Source organism: Balaenoptera ricei, chromosome 4 (genome assembly GCF_028023285.1).
Source record: "Balaenoptera ricei isolate mBalRic1 chromosome 4, mBalRic1.hap2, whole genome shotgun sequence".
Taxonomy (NCBI): Eukaryota; Metazoa; Chordata; class Mammalia; order Artiodactyla; family Balaenopteridae; genus Balaenoptera; species Balaenoptera ricei.
The window spans coordinates 25528351-25546767 of NC_082642.1; the positions used below are offsets into that span (position 1 = coordinate 25528351).

At 41.5% G+C, this 18417-nt stretch overlaps 2 non-coding genes and 1 pseudogene across 2 annotated transcripts; all 3 read left to right on the forward strand.

The window, feature by feature from the left end:
• The first annotated feature begins 4857 nt into the window (after positions 1-4857).
• Positions 4858-5379, forward strand: LOC132365238 (ras-related protein Rap-1b-like; annotated as a pseudogene).
• A 10124-nt stretch (positions 5380-15503) lies between these two features.
• On the forward strand, positions 15504-15575 carry TRNAC-GCA (transfer RNA cysteine (anticodon GCA)). Its single transcript has one exon. It is a non-coding gene; the product is annotated as a tRNA-Cys (tRNA).
• Positions 15576-18125: 2550 nt separating this feature from the next.
• On the forward strand, positions 18126-18197 carry TRNAC-GCA (transfer RNA cysteine (anticodon GCA)). The gene has a single exon. It is a non-coding gene; the product is annotated as a tRNA-Cys (tRNA).
• Positions 18198-18417: the final 220 nt, after the last annotated feature.

Below are 18417 nucleotides of genomic sequence, written 5' to 3' on the forward strand. Positions count from 1 at the left end.
GGGATTAAAATGTATTATGCAAATTAATTTCACCTGTTTCTTTTTACTTTTTAAATGTGGCTATTAGAAAATCTAAAATTTTATATGGAGCTCTCATTTGCAGTTCACATTACATTTCCAATGAACAGCTCTGGCTTAGAGTCAAAGCCAAGTCAGGGAGACCTAATAATGACCATCAGGCCAGGAGCCAGGTGCCAGCCTGCCCAGAAGGAGTTAGATTTTCCTCATTAGAAGCATGTGTGGCTGAAATGGTTGGGGATGTACAGAATCCTTGAGTGTAGTTTATGTTCACATAGTTTTAGTTTTCATTGTTTTTCTTTTCTATTCTGATCAAACCTTGGTGGTTTTTGAGTGATAACAGAACAAATAGGATTAGGACTGATGTTTCCTATTAAGTATATTTGCAGTTGAATTATGACATTAGATTGAGACACAGTGGGAGGAGGCAGGATGGGGCTGATGAAAGACGGTTAGTTGGGACAGGTTCTGGTTCCTGGAAGCTGTGCTGAGTTGTTCTTGTTTACTCCTTCTTTTTCTTCTTTTGGTTTTATGATTGCAAATTGGTGGTGGCAAGACAGCTCTGATTATATTTGCTAGAGGCAAATGAAAATTTCATCAGTCAATCTCTGTGAGTCTCTTCACTTCTGAAAACTATTTACAGAACTGGGTTCCTGGAAGTGGGACTTTTTTAAAAAATAACTCACAGGGCTTCCCTGGTGGTGCAGCAGTTGAGAGTCTGCCTGCCAGTGCAGGGGACACGGGTTCGAGCCCTGGTCTGGGAGGATCCCACATGCCGTGGAGTGGCTGGGCCCGTGAGCCACAACTAGTGGGCCTGCACATCTGGAGCCTGTGCTCCACAGCGGGAGAGGCCGCGACAGTGAGAGGCCCGCGCAGCGCGATGATGAGTGGCCCCCGCTTGCCGCAACTGGAGAAAGCCCTCGCACAGGGACGAAGATCCAACACAGCCAAAAATAAATATAAATAAATTTAAAAAAATAAATTAAAAAAAAAATAACTCACAATATTTTAGGGTTTCAAAGTTTAGATCTAGGACTTTAATTCTCTTTGATCTCCCACTTTCTTCCTCCCCCAACTGTCTAAGCTCCTTCTGAAGTTCTTGGGAGGTAAAGAAACATTAGTGAAAGCAAAGCAAATAAAAATTCAAGACCTTATGGAGACCAAGGGTTTGGTCTATGGTCAAACAACTTGACCTTTACCAAGTTCCATTTGAAATCTATATGTCAACCATGTCAAACTGAAGAATCAGATCTCAGCTGCAGGATCCACCATCTGTCCATTTCCACTTTTTCTTCTTAGTCTCACTACCCGCTGCCCAGTTTTCCGCATTGCCCTCCACAGGCTTTGTCACCTGGTTCTATGATAAGCTATCCAAGATCTCAGGCCAGTGGGAAGGAGTTGCTGTCACAGTTAGCAGCTGGCAATCTAGTGAATCTAGTGGTTATTTCATCTAATCCTGCAGACCTCCCCCAAACCTAGGTCTTCTTGTTGGCATTGCTGTCATTATTTTGAAGACTTTGTAGTACATGTGTGACAGGTACTACCGTAAGAGGAGCTGATGGCATTGGCTGGAAGAATGAGGTGTAGGGGCTATGTGCCAGATTCCATTTTGGGAGAAGGAGAACATCTCACTTTCCTTAAAGCCTTGAGATCTCCGACCCAAAGGAGACTGAGACTGAATGTGTAGAAGGGATGGTGGGTGCTGACAAGGAAATTTGAAAGTGTGAGAAAGTAGTGTTACTAGCTGCACTCTTTCCCTCATGGGGAATCCTGGCTTGTCTAGAGGAGTCTGAGGCAATTGTATCTGGCTTGGAGTTCTGTCAAATGAAGCTGGAGATTTGCCAGAAACTCACCATCTACTGGTCACTGGTCCTTGTCCTGGATGAAATGGAAACTGGACATGTAATGTAACTTTCTAAATATAGGTGCCAGGACAAATAAAAACAAAACAAAAAATTCAGAAGTCTCAGGCTCAGCCCATCATACCATATTGCCAAGTGTCAACTATTAGACTCTGTCTTCCTTTGCCTTAATTACTACCTACTCATAATCATGTTACTCATGATTATGTTTTTGTGCTATCTTGGGTTTCATCCATAAGGCAGTGCAGTTTAACATGTAAAATCAGAGCCAGTAAGGGGAGGGACAGGGTCTGGATCTTAGCTTCATATATTGTGATCGTGGTTGGAGATAGTCAGCAAGACAGGAAAGGAACAGGACCCATGGGCACTGAAAACTCCAGTCCTGGTTGAAGCATAAAGTGGTGGAATACCTCAGCAGCTACAACAGTGACTGCGAATATAGATAGGTGGTTCCGGTTATGTACTGCAGAAAAATAAACCATCCCAAAGTTAATGGTGTAAAACCAAAGTTATTATGCTCAGGAATTCTGTGTGTCAGGAATTTGGAAGGAGCATGATGGAGATGGCTTCTCTCTGTCCACATTGTCTGGGGCCTCAGCTGGGCAGATTTGAAGGCTGAGGATGACTTGACAGCTAGGGCTGGAATGACTTAAAGACTTGATCACTCACATGTCTTGTGGTTAGACTTTAGCTGGGACTGTTGGCCTGACCTTTCCATATGGCAACTTGGGCTTCCTCAGAGCCCGGTGGCTGTGATCCAAGAGCAAGAATACCAAGAGAAGCAGGTGGAAGCTGCATATCCCTTTCTGACCTAACCTTGGGAGTAACACATCATTACTTCTGCCATACTCTCCTGGTTACTTCTACTCTCCTGTAGAAGTTCCAAGTCCCTGGTCAGAATCAAGTGGCGGGGACACAGACACCACTTTTCAATGGGAGGAGTGATAAAGAAATTTGGAGTCATGTTTTAAACCACAATATCCTCTGACCACAATTTACATTCCTCCCACGTGCAAAATATATTTACTCCTCCCAAGTCCCTACAGAAGTCTCACCCCATTATGAAATCAGGTTCAGCCTCAAGGTCTAAGTGCAAATGAGGTTCCCTGGGTCTGGTTCCTCAAATCCAGCTCCTTGAGTACTAATCTTCTCAATCTGAAGACCTGTGAACTGAAGAGATTATCTGTCCCACTGTAGTGGAACAGGCATGGGGTAACTGCAATTGACACTCCCATTCAAAAAGAGGGAAAACAGGATGCACACAGCAGCCACTGAAATTCTCAAATTCTGAAATCCAGCAATTCTGCAATCCAACAAGGCACATTTGACTAGTTTCTTATCAGGGCTCAATACTACTATCTGGGAATATTAATTCCGTGGCCCTTGACTCTGCTCTCTGGGCTCTTAGTTTTACCCTCAGAGTTACCTTTCCTTGTCCTCAAGAAATAGACTCACAGGTAATGCAAGGAGTTTGGGGAAGGGAGGCAGCTGACCCCTGGGCTACTTGTCCATAGGGAGCAGAGCTTTGGCCCCTGGGTTTGGTTTTGGAGCAGGAATCTGGCTGTTCCTAGGCATAGAGACTGGTGGTACAGTGAGACATACAGCCCCGGTCCTTCTTCAGGGGACTAGATAGAAATTAGTGTCCAACATCCCTCACACAAAGTGAGGTAGAGTGGAGGATCCAGGTAGATGGCGGAATATTATTATAAGACAAAGAGTGAAGCTATTTCACTCCATATGAAGTTGGTTAAATCAGCAAAAACTTTATGCTTGCTTTTTTTCCCAAGCTTAATTCACTTCCTAAGAGTCAATCAGGGCCCTTTGAGAGCTGTATTCTTCACAGTAATATTAAAATAATGCATTAACTTGCTGTTTCCAGGTGACACAGTAAAGGAGTTTTAACCTGAAGAAGCTTTCCTTCAGAGCTACTAGGATATTTTAGTTACCTCCTTACAGTTTATATTTCACATACTTCTAAATAGTATTGAGGCAGTATACTTAAAAAAAAAACCAAGATTATCAAAATAAAAATAAAGGATCAAAAACTATGCAAACTGTATGCTAAAAATTAGAGTTAATTTATCATTAATGATTGAATATTAAATTTGCGCTGAGCTTCATTCCAGAAAAAGCTTTAACACAGCTATGTCTGACATATCTTTGAAAATGTACAAACAGCTAAGTATTTGCTTCTGGAAATATTTACTTCCAGCTCCTTTAAAGATGAAATTTCTCTTAGTGTATTTAGAACATTGTTTAGAAGTTTATTCTGAATAGAATGTTTGAAGTTAGAGAGGTCTTGAGCGGTCATCAGTTCCGGTTCTTTCTGTCTGCAGATGAAGGTTGGAAGATCTAAAGAGATTCAGGGCTTTGTTCAAAGGCCAGACTGATTGAGCAGAACTGGGGTTGACTGCTAGCTCCATGTTCTTCCCCTTATACCATAGAGGAGAGATTCTTACCTCTGAAGTTTTCAGAGTTACTGCTAAATAAAGCTTAATGAGAAAAAAATTTTAAACTATATATTTGCAGTAAGAAATTATGATTTGTTATACACTGGTCTTATTTCAGATATAAAGGGACTCTAAAGAAACATGAACCAGCATGGCTGGACAGTGGTGAGTACCAGGGGACTAAGGTAGCAGAATAGAGAGAGAGCAATAGGGTGAGATTGTGGAGAGAGGCCCCAAGGAAGCCAGAAGTCATTCTTCCGGTCGCTGCCTTGCAGGGAGGCTCTAGAGAAAATGAGAGATTGAGTCTGGATGCCACTACCCTCCATTGAGGCGAAGGGCTTTACAAAGCAGAATTTGATCAGATCAAAGAATTTCAGCTTCGGTAAACCAGCCAGATCGGCAGCGGCAGCGGTAGCAGCAGGACCACGTGGCTCTGGGAGCAGCAAGCCGGAGGGAGTGGGAGGCGACGTTTGGCTGCGGGGACCCGGTGACAGCACAAGAGGTACTAGTTTTTACAAGTTTGCACCATGCATGAGTATAAGCTAGTCGTTCTTGTCTCGGGAAGAGTTGGAAAATCTGCTCTGACTGTACAATTTGTTCAAGAAATTTTTGTTGAAAAATATGATCCTATGATAGAAGATTTTTATAGAAAGCAAGCAGAAGTAGATGCACAACAGTGTATGCTTGAAATCTGGAATACTGCGGGAATGCAACAATTTACAGCAATGAGGGATTTGTACATGAAAAACGGACAAAGCTTTACATTAGTTTATTGCATCACAGCACAGTCCACATTTAATGATTTACAAGGTCTGAGAGAACAGATTCTTCGAGTTAAACACACTGATGTTGTTCCAATGATTCTAGATGAAAGAGTTGTAGGAAAGAAACAAGGTCAAAATCTAGCAAGACAATGTGCAGTCTTAGAATCCTTTGCAAAATAAAAAATAAATGTTAATGAGATCTTTTGTGACCTAGTGCAGCAAATTTACAGAAAAACTCCAGTGCCTGGGAAGGCCCGCAAAAAGTCATCATGTCAGCTGCTTTAATATACTATCGATAAATGCATTGCAGCTCTGAGCCAGGTCTGAAGAACTGTTGCTCACTTCAACGGTGCCAGCATTCCAATTTTGTTAAACCTACCAACATGTTAAATGGACTTTCTGTGGCGGTACACTTTAAGAGGCAGATGAAAACTACTACATCAGTTTGCACATTCTAATCACTTTCCAGTATCACAAGAGAGATTTTTACTTATATAATAGTCCTAGAGTATGCAGCTGGTAAAACCAGAGGCTACAATCCAGTATTACTGCTAAGAGACATTTTTCATCCACCAATGTTGTATATGTATGAAAATGGTGAACACACCCTATACTTTGTATTGGAGAGTACAATAATGTAAATCCTAAAAGCACCACTATTTTACCATAATAAAAGAAAGCCCAAAGAGCTCCTATATAGACTACTCCAGATAACTTTGCTTCTTTGATACTTGTAGCGTATTGTAATTTTTTTTAAAGAAATTCAAGGTCATTATCATTGTATTGTACTCGCTTACATTGTATTGTAATCACTTTGATGAACACAGCTATACAGTTTTTTTAATTAAAAAAAATTGTGGAGATAGTGATCTTGCCTTTAAAATATGATAGTCCTTTCAGTATAATGTCGTAGATTAAAGACGTTGCCTTTAATATCTGTTGGGAAGGAAATGTCCAGACTTTTCAAATCTTTTATTATATGTTTCTTCTTTTGTTTACATAGGGAACAATGTTTATAGTTGTGTGTACAGTGGGGGGTCTACAACAGGAAGTGTATATATTCAAACAATTTTTTAATGATTTAACAACTTTGTAAATCATGTTCAGGCTTCTACAGCTGTAGATTCTCACGGTGACTCCCCTGCTTGCTCATGCATAAGTGTATTTGCAATACCAAATATACAGGTTTAGTATTTTTGCCTGTTAGTGATTTTTTCACATGTGTAATGTTTTGGTTCGATGTTAAATAGTGAACGAGTACTGTGGATGTGAATGTGGGAAGTAATTTTAATCATGTGTAATTGGTCACAAGGCCTAAGTTGCAGTAACTATTGCTATTTTATTTAACAATGCCTGTTGCTTTGTATGCATTAACATTTGGGTGTACAGATTGTTGTGTGTCTATCCAATAGGTAGCCACAGTATTTAAACTGACCAACCTAATGTTACAACTACTTTGAGGTGGCCAAATGTAAACTAAAATTCTTAAAGTGGTGCAATTTTGTGTAACTTAGCATCAGTAGTTCAATAAATTTGGATTGCTGTGCAAGAGCTTGCATTATATTAAAAAAAAAAAGAATTTCAGCTTCTACATGTTGTTTGCTGACTTATTTCCTCCAGTAACTAGTTAGAATTCAAGCAGAAAGGTAGGACCATGTAAGTGATATAAAGGATTTATTGCAGGGACAAGACCTCATGCAGGTTGAGCTGGTTGAGCAGTGTATGTGAGTCTGCTGCCCTGTGTCTGTGCTGGGCCTGCGGTCACTGAGACCAGCAGTCCAGAGGGGAAGATGAATGTGAAGCAGGGGCAAGAAAGGACAAACTAGAATCACAAAGACAAACTGGAACCCACAGCAGTCTCTCAATGTCTCCAAACCTCCAACCTCAACGATGTGGGTGACCTGCTGGCACACTACACTCTAACGCTGCTCATGAACTTGGCCCAGGATTCAAAGAGTTAAGGAGGAGCTCCAGTGCGAAGTGGACAGAGTTGTGAGCCTGGGGCTGCCCAAAGCCAAAGTGGGCCATGAGATTGGTGAGTGTGAGTGGACTGTAGCTGCACCTGCCCTGAAACACGTCACTTCCACCTTCACGTCTCCTGCACATTTCCTGTGGGTGCAGCCCTAACCCAGAACCATGCAGGGAAGGGAATTCTGGGAGATGTAGTTCCATCTTAGCTAAAGAGACTTCATACCCACCACCACCTCTATGAATTAAATTATCCTCCTTATCCTCACAAAAACCTCATATTCAGTGTGCTAGCCAAAGGGTTAGCAGGTTGGCTATTTTTTGGAGATTTTTAGGAAAGCTTAGAGAGGGGGCATGTATGTCAGCAAAGACAATATTTCATGAAACAAATTAGCAGAAGCATTCATGGAAGGGCACACTGATGGGGGTGTACACAATAACTTAAGGACCAAACTTTCACACAAATGAGGCACATCTCTACCTGATATTGTAACTTCTGAACTAGAACACTGCAATCTGAGTAACTTGAAAGTACTTTGTAAAAGAGCTCTTGTTTCATTTACAGAATAAACTGAACTTGGGAAAACCTAGATTTGAGAGAAAGAAAAAAAGAGGGAAGGGAAGAGAGAAAGGGAGAAAGAGAGAGTGAGTTTGAAAATAAAATACAGCACTTACTATGACCTCAGGGCTAAGTAGAGCAGATAGATTTCCCTTGAAGGTTCTTGAGATATGAACTGCAAAGGCAATTAGTAAAAATACCGTTTGGCTAATCTTCCCCTTGACAATTCACTTGGGTGCCCTTTGACTGGGACATTCTCCACACCACCCCACACCGCCACCCTTGCTCTTAATAAAGCTAACATGCACAGTCCCCGACTTTCTTATCTGTCTGCAGGCTTAACAAAACTTGAAAGACTTCCCTAGACCACACGCCACAGAAGAGAAAACCTGGGCACGGGACAGGTGGATTTGCAGCTTTGCTCAGGGGGCTAAATCCAGAGGCCATTTCTCCCAGAACAGAAAAATAGAGGCTAATATTAGCTTTATTTTGCTTTGTTGTTAAGTGGATACTGAAAAGGGACTAAAATCGATGCCCCAGTGACCATCTAGGGAATGAACAGCATCACCTGGTGCTGTGCCCTGTTGGGAGCAGTGAGAGGCATTGGGTTTGCTACTGAGGAAGAGTTTGTCTTGGTCTGTGAATCAGGCAACCTCTGTTCACTTAGTTGGAGGCTGAGGAGTTTACCATCCAGTGAGACAAGTGCTTACATGTTCTTGCCATTTCTACAATATGCGTTTGGTTTTTTGAGGTGGCATGCTTCATTAATGAATATTTTCTAATACCAGAACATAGATGTTGGTTTGTGTTTTTGGTAAAAAGTACATAACATTAAATTTATCATTGTAATCACTTTTAAGTGTACAGTTCATTAGTATTAAGTATATGAAACTCTACATTAATTAAAAATGAATTCCTTCCTCCCCTCAGCCCTTGACAACTACTCTTTTTTCTTTCATTTTTTTAAGCCATTTTATTGAGGTATGATTGCCATAAAAAACTGTGCATATCTAAAAAAGGAAACAATAACTTGATAAGTTAGGAAATAAGTATACACTCATGAAACCTTTACTACATTCAAGGCCATCCAACATCTCGCCTCCAAAAGTTTCCTCCTACCCCCTTTATATTTTTAAATTTTTATTTGTTTATTTATTTATTTTTTTAAAGCACTTTTCTTTTTTTTTTTATAGCTACTTTATTTATTTATTTTATTTTTTTATTTTTGACTGTGTTGGGTCTTCGGTTCATGCGAGGGCTTTCTCTAGTTGAGGCAAGTGGGGGCCACTCTTCATCGCGGTGCAGGGACCGCTCTTCATCGCGGTGCGCGGGCCTTTCACTATCGCGGCCCCTCCCGTCGCGGGGCACAGGCTCCAGACGCGCAGGCTCAGTAGTTGTGGCTCACGGGCCCAGCTGCTCCGTGGCATGTGGGATCTTCCCAGACCAGGGCTCGAACCCGTGTCCCCTGCATTAGCAGGCAGATTCTCAACCACTGCGCCACCAGGGAAGCCCTGTTTATTTTTAATATAGTTTTTCTTTTGTGGTAAGAGCACTGAACATAAGATCTACTGACCTAGCAAATTTTCAAGTATACAGTACAGTACTGTCAACTACATATACACCTTATGTTGTACAGTAAATCTCCAGAATTTATTCTTCTGCTTTAACTGGAAATCTGTACACTCTGACCAATACCTCCCCATTTCCCTGTCTGCCCAGGCCCAGGTAACCACTATTCTATCTACTATCCTATTCTGTGAGTTTGACTATTAGATTCCTCATAAAAGTGGGATCATTCAGTATTTGTCCTTCTGTGTCTGGCTTATTTCACTTAACATAATGTCCTCCAGGCCCATCTGTCTTGCTGCAAAAGGTAGGATATCCTTCTTTTTAAAGGCTGAATAATATTCCATGTATATATATCACATTTCTTTAGCCATTCATTTGTCAATGGACTTTTGGGTTGCTTCCATTTCTTAGCTATTGTAAATAATGTTGTAGTGAACATGAGTGTGCAAATATCTCTTCAAGATCCTGCTTTGAATTCTTTTGGATATATAACCAGAAGTGGGATTGCTGGATCATATGCTAATTTCATTTTTAACTTTTTGAGGAATCTCTATACTGTTTTCCATAATGGCTGCACCATTTTACATTCCCATTAGCAGGAGGATGCACAAGGGTTCCAACTTCTCTGCATCCTCACCAACACTTGTTATCTTCTATTTTTTGACAAGGGCTATCCTAATGGACGTGAGGTGATATTGATAGCAAGCAGGACCCTGTGGGGCTCCTGGGCACAAAAGTCCTTCTGTGTCCCCCATTTCTTTTCTTTTGTTTTTAAAAAATAGTTATTTATTTATTTGGTTGCACTGGGTCTTAGTTGCGGCAGGCACGCTCCTTACTTGTGGCATGCGTTAGTTGAGGCATGCATGTGGGATCTAGTTCCCTGACCAGGGATCAAACCTGGGCCCCTTGCATTGGGAGCGCAGAGACTTATCCACTGTGCCTACAGGGAAGTCCCCTGTCCCCCATTTCTTGATTATAGGAAATAAGCTTCATGCAGCCTCCATGATCTTCCCTGAGGGCAGGTTCAAACAGATGCTAATTAGGGAAGGGAGGGGATATGAGATAAGGGAGAAACAGTCAAAAGAAACAATAGTGCAGCCTTGGGGCAGGGTCCTGTTTCCCCCTCAAGGGATATACATTACAATGTCTTTGAGCTGTTTTGCAGATACTGAAACCCCCCACCAGGTGGGAGAAGTTAACTGTATGTTGCCCACAAGCCGGGAGTAGACCCCAGACCAGTTGGAACCAGAAGGCTGATGATGCTGACTCCCACTTACCTCACCACTAACCAATCAGAAGAATGTCCATGAGCTGATCATGCCCTCTTTGAGTCATTACTATAAAACTCCTCACTACCCCCTCCAGGTAGGGACACACAGTTTTGTGGGCATTAGCCTGTTGTGTCCCCCTTTGCCTGGCAAAGCAATAAAGCTATTCTTTTCTATTTCACCCAAAACTCTGTCTCCAAGATTTAATTCAGTCTCAGGGTACAGAGGCTAGATTCGGCTTCAATATCTCATTGTAGTTTGCATTTCTTTTATGATTAATGATGTTGAGCATCTTTTGATTGAGCATAGGTATTTATAAGAAAAGAAATCTTGTGCAGAATAAAATGAAGAAAAGTTAGGGTAGTAACATTGATGGTGAATCTTATGGCCATGATAAGAACATATTCCCTTTCTTTTTCTTTTAATTTTTAAAATTAAAAAAATTTTTTTGGTCATGCTAAGCAGCATGTGGGATCTTAGTTCCCCAACGAGGAATCAAACCCATGCCTCCTGCATTGGAAGCATGGAGTCTTAACCACTGGACCACCAGAGAAGTCCCTCCCTTTCTTTTTTATGTTGCACTGTATGTGAAACCTCCCACATAGCTTAGTCATCTTTTCTGCTGTTATTTGAGCATACTTGTACTTTCTGACCTGATCCCCCACTAGAAGCTAAATTTCAAATTTATGAGTCATCGATTGCTGGAACTGGAAAGGATATAAGAGATATTCTAATTACAACATCCCCATTTTACAGCTGAGAAAACTGAGGATTAAAAAGTGAAAAAGAATTCAACTGAGAAGAAATATCTTAATATAAGAGGAAAAAATCTTTCTAATTACTGAAAAACCTAAATTCTATTTCATCCCCATTATGAAAAATTTCTATCAAATCTGGAAATATTGGAAGACTCAGTTTCCTGTGGTTGAGCACATTTTGAATGATTATCACAATTTTTCCAAGGTCTCTGTAAGATGTTTTGTGCTGTAATCCCCTCCTCTTTGTAGCTCCAATGTGACTCTTTGAGTATAGGCTTTGGAACTCAGGACAGATTATTGGCTCATATACCTTATAGTTATAACATGTATTAACTTTTTTTGTTGTTTAAGTTTTGACAAAGAGAGTAAATTCACATACGTGATGTCATGATGGTGAAAGGAACATGAAGTTAGGAATAAAACAGCAGGTCAGCTTAACCATCATTACTGAACCCCCATCTTGTGGCAGGTGCTGTTCTGGGCCTCATGAAGTATATGAAATCTCAGCAATATGGATAGGAGCCTCAAGGCCAGTACAGGCCCAACAAATCTTCCCAGAGCATGTCCTGTGTATTAGGGGTCTCCTGAGAAACAGAAACAATAGGATGTATGTATGTATATAAAGATACTTATGATAAGGAATTGACTTACATGATTATGCAGGCTGAAAAGTCCCAAATTTGTAGTCAGCAAGCTGGAGACCCAGATGAGCTGATGTTTCAGTTTGATTTCTGATGCCAAAATATTGGCTCTCTGTACACTGTTGCCAAATAGAAATACAGAGACAGAATTTAGGAGGAAAGAAAAAGAGTAGCTTTATTTCTTTGCCAGGCAAAGAGGGAACACAGCAGGCTAGTGCCTCCAAAAACTGGGCCCCCTTGGAGAGGGTAGTGAGAAGTTTTTATAGTAATGGTTCAAAGAAGCCATGATCAGTTCATGGACATTTTTCTGATTGGTTGGTGGTGGGGTAAGTGGGAGTCAGCATCATCAACCTTCTGGTTCTAACTGATCTGCAGTCTATGTGCTTGTGGGCAGCATATCATCATTAATCCTTCACTTTTCCTACCTGGAGGGGGTTTCAGTATCTGAAAAATAGTTCAAAGATATTGTTGTACGTGTGTCCATTGATGGGGAACCAGGACCTTGCCCCAAAGCTGAACTACTGTTTCTCTTGACTTTGTTTCTCCCATGTCTCATATCTCCTCCCATCCCTAATTAACAGCTGCTTGAATCTGCCCGTTGGAACTCAGGGAAGGTCATGGAGGCTGAATGAAGGTTATTTCCTGTAATCAAAGTAATGGAGACACAGAAGGGCTTTCTGCCAAGGAGCCCCACAGGGTCCTGCTCAGCATCATTCTGAAGGCAGGAAAAGATTGAGGGCTCAGCTCAAAGTAGTCAAGCAGGAGGAGGTACCTCTTATTTGATTATTTTTTAAATTATTGAAGTATAGTTGATTTACAATATTAGTTTCAGGTGTACAATATAGTGATTCAAAAATTTTATAGATTATATTCCATTTAAAGTTATTATACAATATTGGCTATATTCCCTGTGTTGTACAATATATCCTTGTAGCTTATTTATTTTATACATAGTAGTTTGTGCCCCTTAATCCCCCTCCCCTATCTTACCTCTCTTCTCTTTTCTCTCCCCCTGGTAACCACTAGTTTGTTCTCTATATCTGTGAGCCTGTTTCTGTTTTGTTATATTCCTTCATTTGTTTTATTTTTATATTCCACATATAAGTGATAACATACAGTGTTTGCCTTTCTCTATCTGACTTATTTCACCAAGAATAATACCCTCCAATTCCCTATCCATATTGTTGAAAATGGCAAAATTTCGTTCTTTTTTTTGGGTAATGTTCCAATACCTGTATCTTCTTTATCCATTCATCAGTTGATAGATACTTATCTTGGCTTCTATATCTTGGCTATTGTAAATAATGCTGCTTCCATATTTTGGCTATTGTAAATAGTGCTGCTATGAACAGTGGGGTGCATGTATCTTTCTGAATTAGTGTTTTCAGTTACTCTGGATATATATCCAGGAGTGGAATTCCTGGATCATATGGTAGTTCTATTTTTAGCTTTTTGAGGAACCTCCATACTGTTTTCCATAGTGGCTGCCTCAATTTACATTCCCTCCAACAGTGTACTAGCGTTCTCTTTTCTCCACATCGTCTCCAAAACTGGTTATTTGTGGTCTTTTTGATTTACTTGATCTTTCAGTCTTTCAGTGAATTGGAAGAGGCCCACCTAAAAAGAGATCAATCTGCTTTACTCCTTTACCGATTCACATGTTAATCTCATCCAGAAACACCCTCATAGACACATCTAGACACCAAATGTCTGGGCACCCTGTGGCCCAGTCAGGTGGACACATAAAATTATCATCACACTGTGATTATCACTGAGGGTTTCCAAGATAACTTTGGGGAACATGGATAAATTTACCAGCTGTGTGACCTTAGACAAGTTATTTAACTTCACTGTGCCTCAATTTCCTCACTGTAAAGATGACAATAGTTCCTCTCTCATTGGATTGTTTTAAAGATTAAATGAATCAATACTTGTAAATCACTTAGAATGGTACATGGCAAGTAGTTAAGTGCAACATGTGTTAAATACAATTTTAACATATTTCAAAAGCCGTGTATTTATTTTGATGTGCACTACAAAGAAATACAGTTGGCATGATTTCAAGAATATTTTTGCTTAGGATGAAACTAAATATATAAAAAAAACAGTGGGTTGATTTCAAGACAAATATTAAATAAATATTAGTATAGGAGGTATGTGATAATGGTAAAAAAAAAAATTGAGACAGTGGAAAGTGAATGATTAGGTTTTGGAAATACTATGAATGAGAAAAAATAAGGTCATATCTGTGGTGACCAAACAACCCCAGCCTGGTTTTCTGAGGGATTTCCCAGGATGCAGGACATTCAGTGCTAAAACCAGGAGAATCCCCAGCAAACCAGGATATTTGGTCTACCTGTATAACTACAGTTTGATATTTATTCCACAAACATTTGATGAGCACCTGCATCATTCCAAGCACTGGGGGCTTCCAAAGAGCCTCTAAGGAGTTGGCAGTGGAATGGACCCTTGGTTCTGTTGCTTTTGCTACTGTTATGTCTGTGACTAAGCAGGGCTTTTCATCTTCCCTCCATCTGTTTCTTAGTCTGCAAAGGAAGTGGTTGGAATAAATGATCTCTAAATCCTTTCCAACGCCGGGGTTCTTCGATACAAAGCACACAATACATCTGTTACTGCTAAAATCTCTACTCCCACTGATGTCCCAGGTGAGAAAAGAACAATGAGCAAAGAGTACATGTGATTCTTTTCTTAGCTCTCAATTCCAGCCTGAGGTAGGGGAGAAAATGAATGTAGTGGAGACTCCCCTCTCCTGGGCTCCCAACAAACCACCACCCTGACACACTAGGATCCTTTGAAAAGATCTCAATAATGTATGTGGTCAGAAAATTGGCAGAAGAGAGCCTTCCCAACAGGTCTAAGATTCCATAAGAAGCACATGAAGAATTTATTAGGGAGAGAGGGGATGTTTATGATGCCCAGAAATACAGGTTGCTCCAACTGTGGTGGTGTTTGGAAGTTGAAAAGGAATGGTAAGACCATGATAAATAATTTACTTGATTAAGAAGCTCTTATTTGGAATCTTGTTTCTCTTCATAAAATGACATTTTGGAGTTGGCAGTATTCCAAGTATCAGGCAAGTTATGTTACATAAGAGTGTATCTCCTTGGCCATCTGTTTTTGTGTGAGTAAAAACATCTTACAGTCACGTCTTGGAAAAGCTATCTCACACAAACAATTATTTATACATATTTTTTCCAGCATCAATTTAATGCAACAAATGTCTATTGAGTGCCAGTTACGAGCTCAGTTCTGTGAAATCAGAAGAGCAATGAAGATCTCAGTTTCTGGGAGCCGTGGCTAAGGAAGCATGACAGGAATCCAATCATCACATTATACTGATGATGCTATTTGTGGAAAACCTGATGATTTTTACCTGGAACAGAGGTTCACTTTGTATAAGATATGGCAGACAGAAGAGGCTTTGAGTATGGAAAGTCTAAGAGAGTTTCTAGACTCAGAGAACTTAATTCTCAGGAGTCAGGTCTTTTTTCATAATGAAATTCTCTGATGCCCAGACTCCTTCCAGGCAACATTCTCTCTAATTATAGCTTCCCTGAGTCACTGCAGGTGTTTAGAGCTATAATGCTGAGAGAGAGATAGATTATAAAAACAAGGCCATTTCACTGGGGGTATAGCTCAGGGGTAGAGCATTTGACTGCAGATCAAGAGGTCCCTGGTTCAAATCCAGGTGCCCCCTGCACATTTTTCTTTTTGCTTTAGAAGAATATGGATTGATTTTGACTATATTATCTTCTGTAGCTCATGACTGGTTGAATAATAACTAATGTCCCTTGTATATATTCCAGGCAGCAGACTAGGTTCTTTACATTAATTATCTCCTTCATTTCTCACTAAAATTTTACAAGATACATTATCTCCATTTTACACAAGGAGTCTGAGACTTGGAGATGCTACAAAGGACAGGCCCAGGATTTAAACTAGGAGAACACCTTCTCAATGACTTCATTATACTACTCATTCTGTTCTCCCTTCTGTTAAAAGCTTTGTCACAAATTTCCACTTAGCAATGCTCCCAAAGTGCTAGGACTGTCCATAGCCTTTTAGAACCTTTTGGCTGCAGGGCAAACCCAGTAACTTAGTGATGGTGCCCACACTTTACAGTGCCCTGGGGTCAGTCAGGGAATAGAGTCCTAGTTCACAGAACACTGCTGTGGATAAACATGAACTGGCCTACAGTTTAGGTAACTGCACTCCTTTCCTGTTCTAAAGCTTGAGGACTTTCTATTACCTTTCCACCCCCAGTTCATTTCCTGCAGCGAGCACCCCACCTTGGGTGCCTGCATTCCGGACCCAGGCTGGGGTCAGAGGTCAGGCCTTAGTCTAGGTTTAACTCCTGCCTGCAGCTCAGGCACTGCTGCATTTTTAAATCAGCTTGAATGACATACATTGAGTACCTACTATATGCCAGAATTGTGCAAAGTGTGAACCCAGAAGTGAATAAGACACAGCCCCTGGACTCAGTGTGCTCTCAGCCAGGAAGCAGGCCTGTAAAATAAGAAGTCAGACAGCTGTGGGTTGGACTGAGCTGGGCCAGCTTCAGGAATGCAGAGGAGACAGCTATTACCTCTGTCCAGAGGAGGGAGGTTACAGGAGGCTTCCAAGAGGAGCTGATGGCAAGTCAGGGTCTCACAGAAGAACAGTATCACACCAGAGGGAGGGTGGAGGAGAGGCAGGGGTGCGGTGAGTGAGGGTTGGGTCCCAGGCAGAGAGAACTGCATGGGCAGAGGCTGGAGCCAGATGGATGCAGTTGGAGGCAGCTGGAGCACAAAATGTGCTATGGAGAGTGTCAGCAGAGGAGGCTGAAGCTGAGGAGGCAGACAGGGATCAAAATGTAAGAACTCTTGTTGTGCTGAGAGGCTTGCAGTTTATCATGGAGGTCTTTAAGAGGAGTGGCCTAGATGCACCTGATTTTAAAATGACTGCTGTGGGAGCAGTAGGGGATGGACGTGAGGGGTGGAGGCTGGGAGACCATTTAGGAGGTGGTGGCACTGCGGTGCAAGGGTGGGGGTGGGCATAAGTGATGTCAAAGCTAAAATCAGCAGTACCCAGTGATTAACTGGCACTGGAGAGGAGAGGTTGGAAGAAGTCCAGAGTTGTGTTACATGCTTTGGCCAAATGACAGTACACAGTGGTGTCACCAACCAAGGCAGGGAGGAGGCTGATCAGATGGTTATATAGGCAGGCCTGGCACCCAGCTCTGAGCCCACACTGAAATCCTGGCCCCACCACCTCCCAGCTGCATGGCCACTCTGTGCTTCAGTTTCCTTACTTGCAAAATCAGTATGCTAACAATAATACCTGTTTTGTGGGATTTTTTCTGATGATTCAGCCGGAAGTTATGGCTAGAACTGAGCCTGGCACATAGCAAGTGTTTAGTAAATATGGACTATTATTATCACAACAAAGCAAAATAGGAGGAGATGCAGGTTTGAGCAGGAAGACAGCAAGTGTAGTTTGGGGTTTGCACTGGGTTTGCAATCTGAAGCTTCTGTAGAACCTCAGAGTGGAGCGGCTGGGAAGGGTCGTCTACGGCCCTCAGAGAGCTGTGAGCTGGAGCTCTGGGGGCTGTGGGCTCCTTAGCTTCACAGCAGCTGCCAGGCTTCATCAGGGAGAACTTACTGCAGTGACAGAGATTTCCTTGACCTTTCTTCTCCATCTTGGAGATACACAAGATTGAAAGTTCTCAGACTGGAACTCAAGGAACTAGGAACCAGTGGTGTTCAAAGGTGAATTTTGGACTTCTTAACTGTTATTTTTTTCCAGCTGTAAAATGAGACAGTTCACCTGGATGAGATCCTCTTGAAAATCTGATGAAATCATGTACAATATACAATCCATGCACACATACAATATTTGCCTGTAATTCAGAGTTGAACATGAACCTCTGTAGTCCAGTTGTGGATTCCCAGTTAAGACCACCTCCATGTCCAATACTTGATGGCAGCACATGATATTTACAACATTCACTGATGTGCCTGGATATTTATGGGCAGTTGGTGGTGTATTTTAAACACTGGCGAGTTAGACTGAGAATATAGCACCGAGCTTTAAGTTCGGAGAAGAGAATGAATATACATGCTCTGGGAAAAGTAGGAGGTGATGTGGCTAGAAGGGAATCAGGGATGAAATTAAATCTAGGAGGAATCTCAGCCACACAGATATTTATGAAGTATGATGAAACTCATAAAAGTTGGAATAAGTGCTTATAGGAGGCATAATAGCATCTGGGGGTATAGCTCAGTGGTAGAGCATTTGACTGCAGATCAAGAGGTCTCTGGTTCAAATCCAGGTGCCCCCTTCTTTTTTTTTTCTTTTGCTCTTCCTGCCAGCTTCATTAAAAGACTGGATCTAGGGTGAGGTAAGCAAGGTGCCTAGGGCTCAAAATTTAAGGAGGCACTCACTCTCAGGTTCATGGAGGCGCCTTGGTTTATTAATTCCCTCACGGTAGAACTATGTGCTCATGTAAACCCACCCTGCCTGCACCAGATGCACACAAACACAGCCACATACCCAGAGAC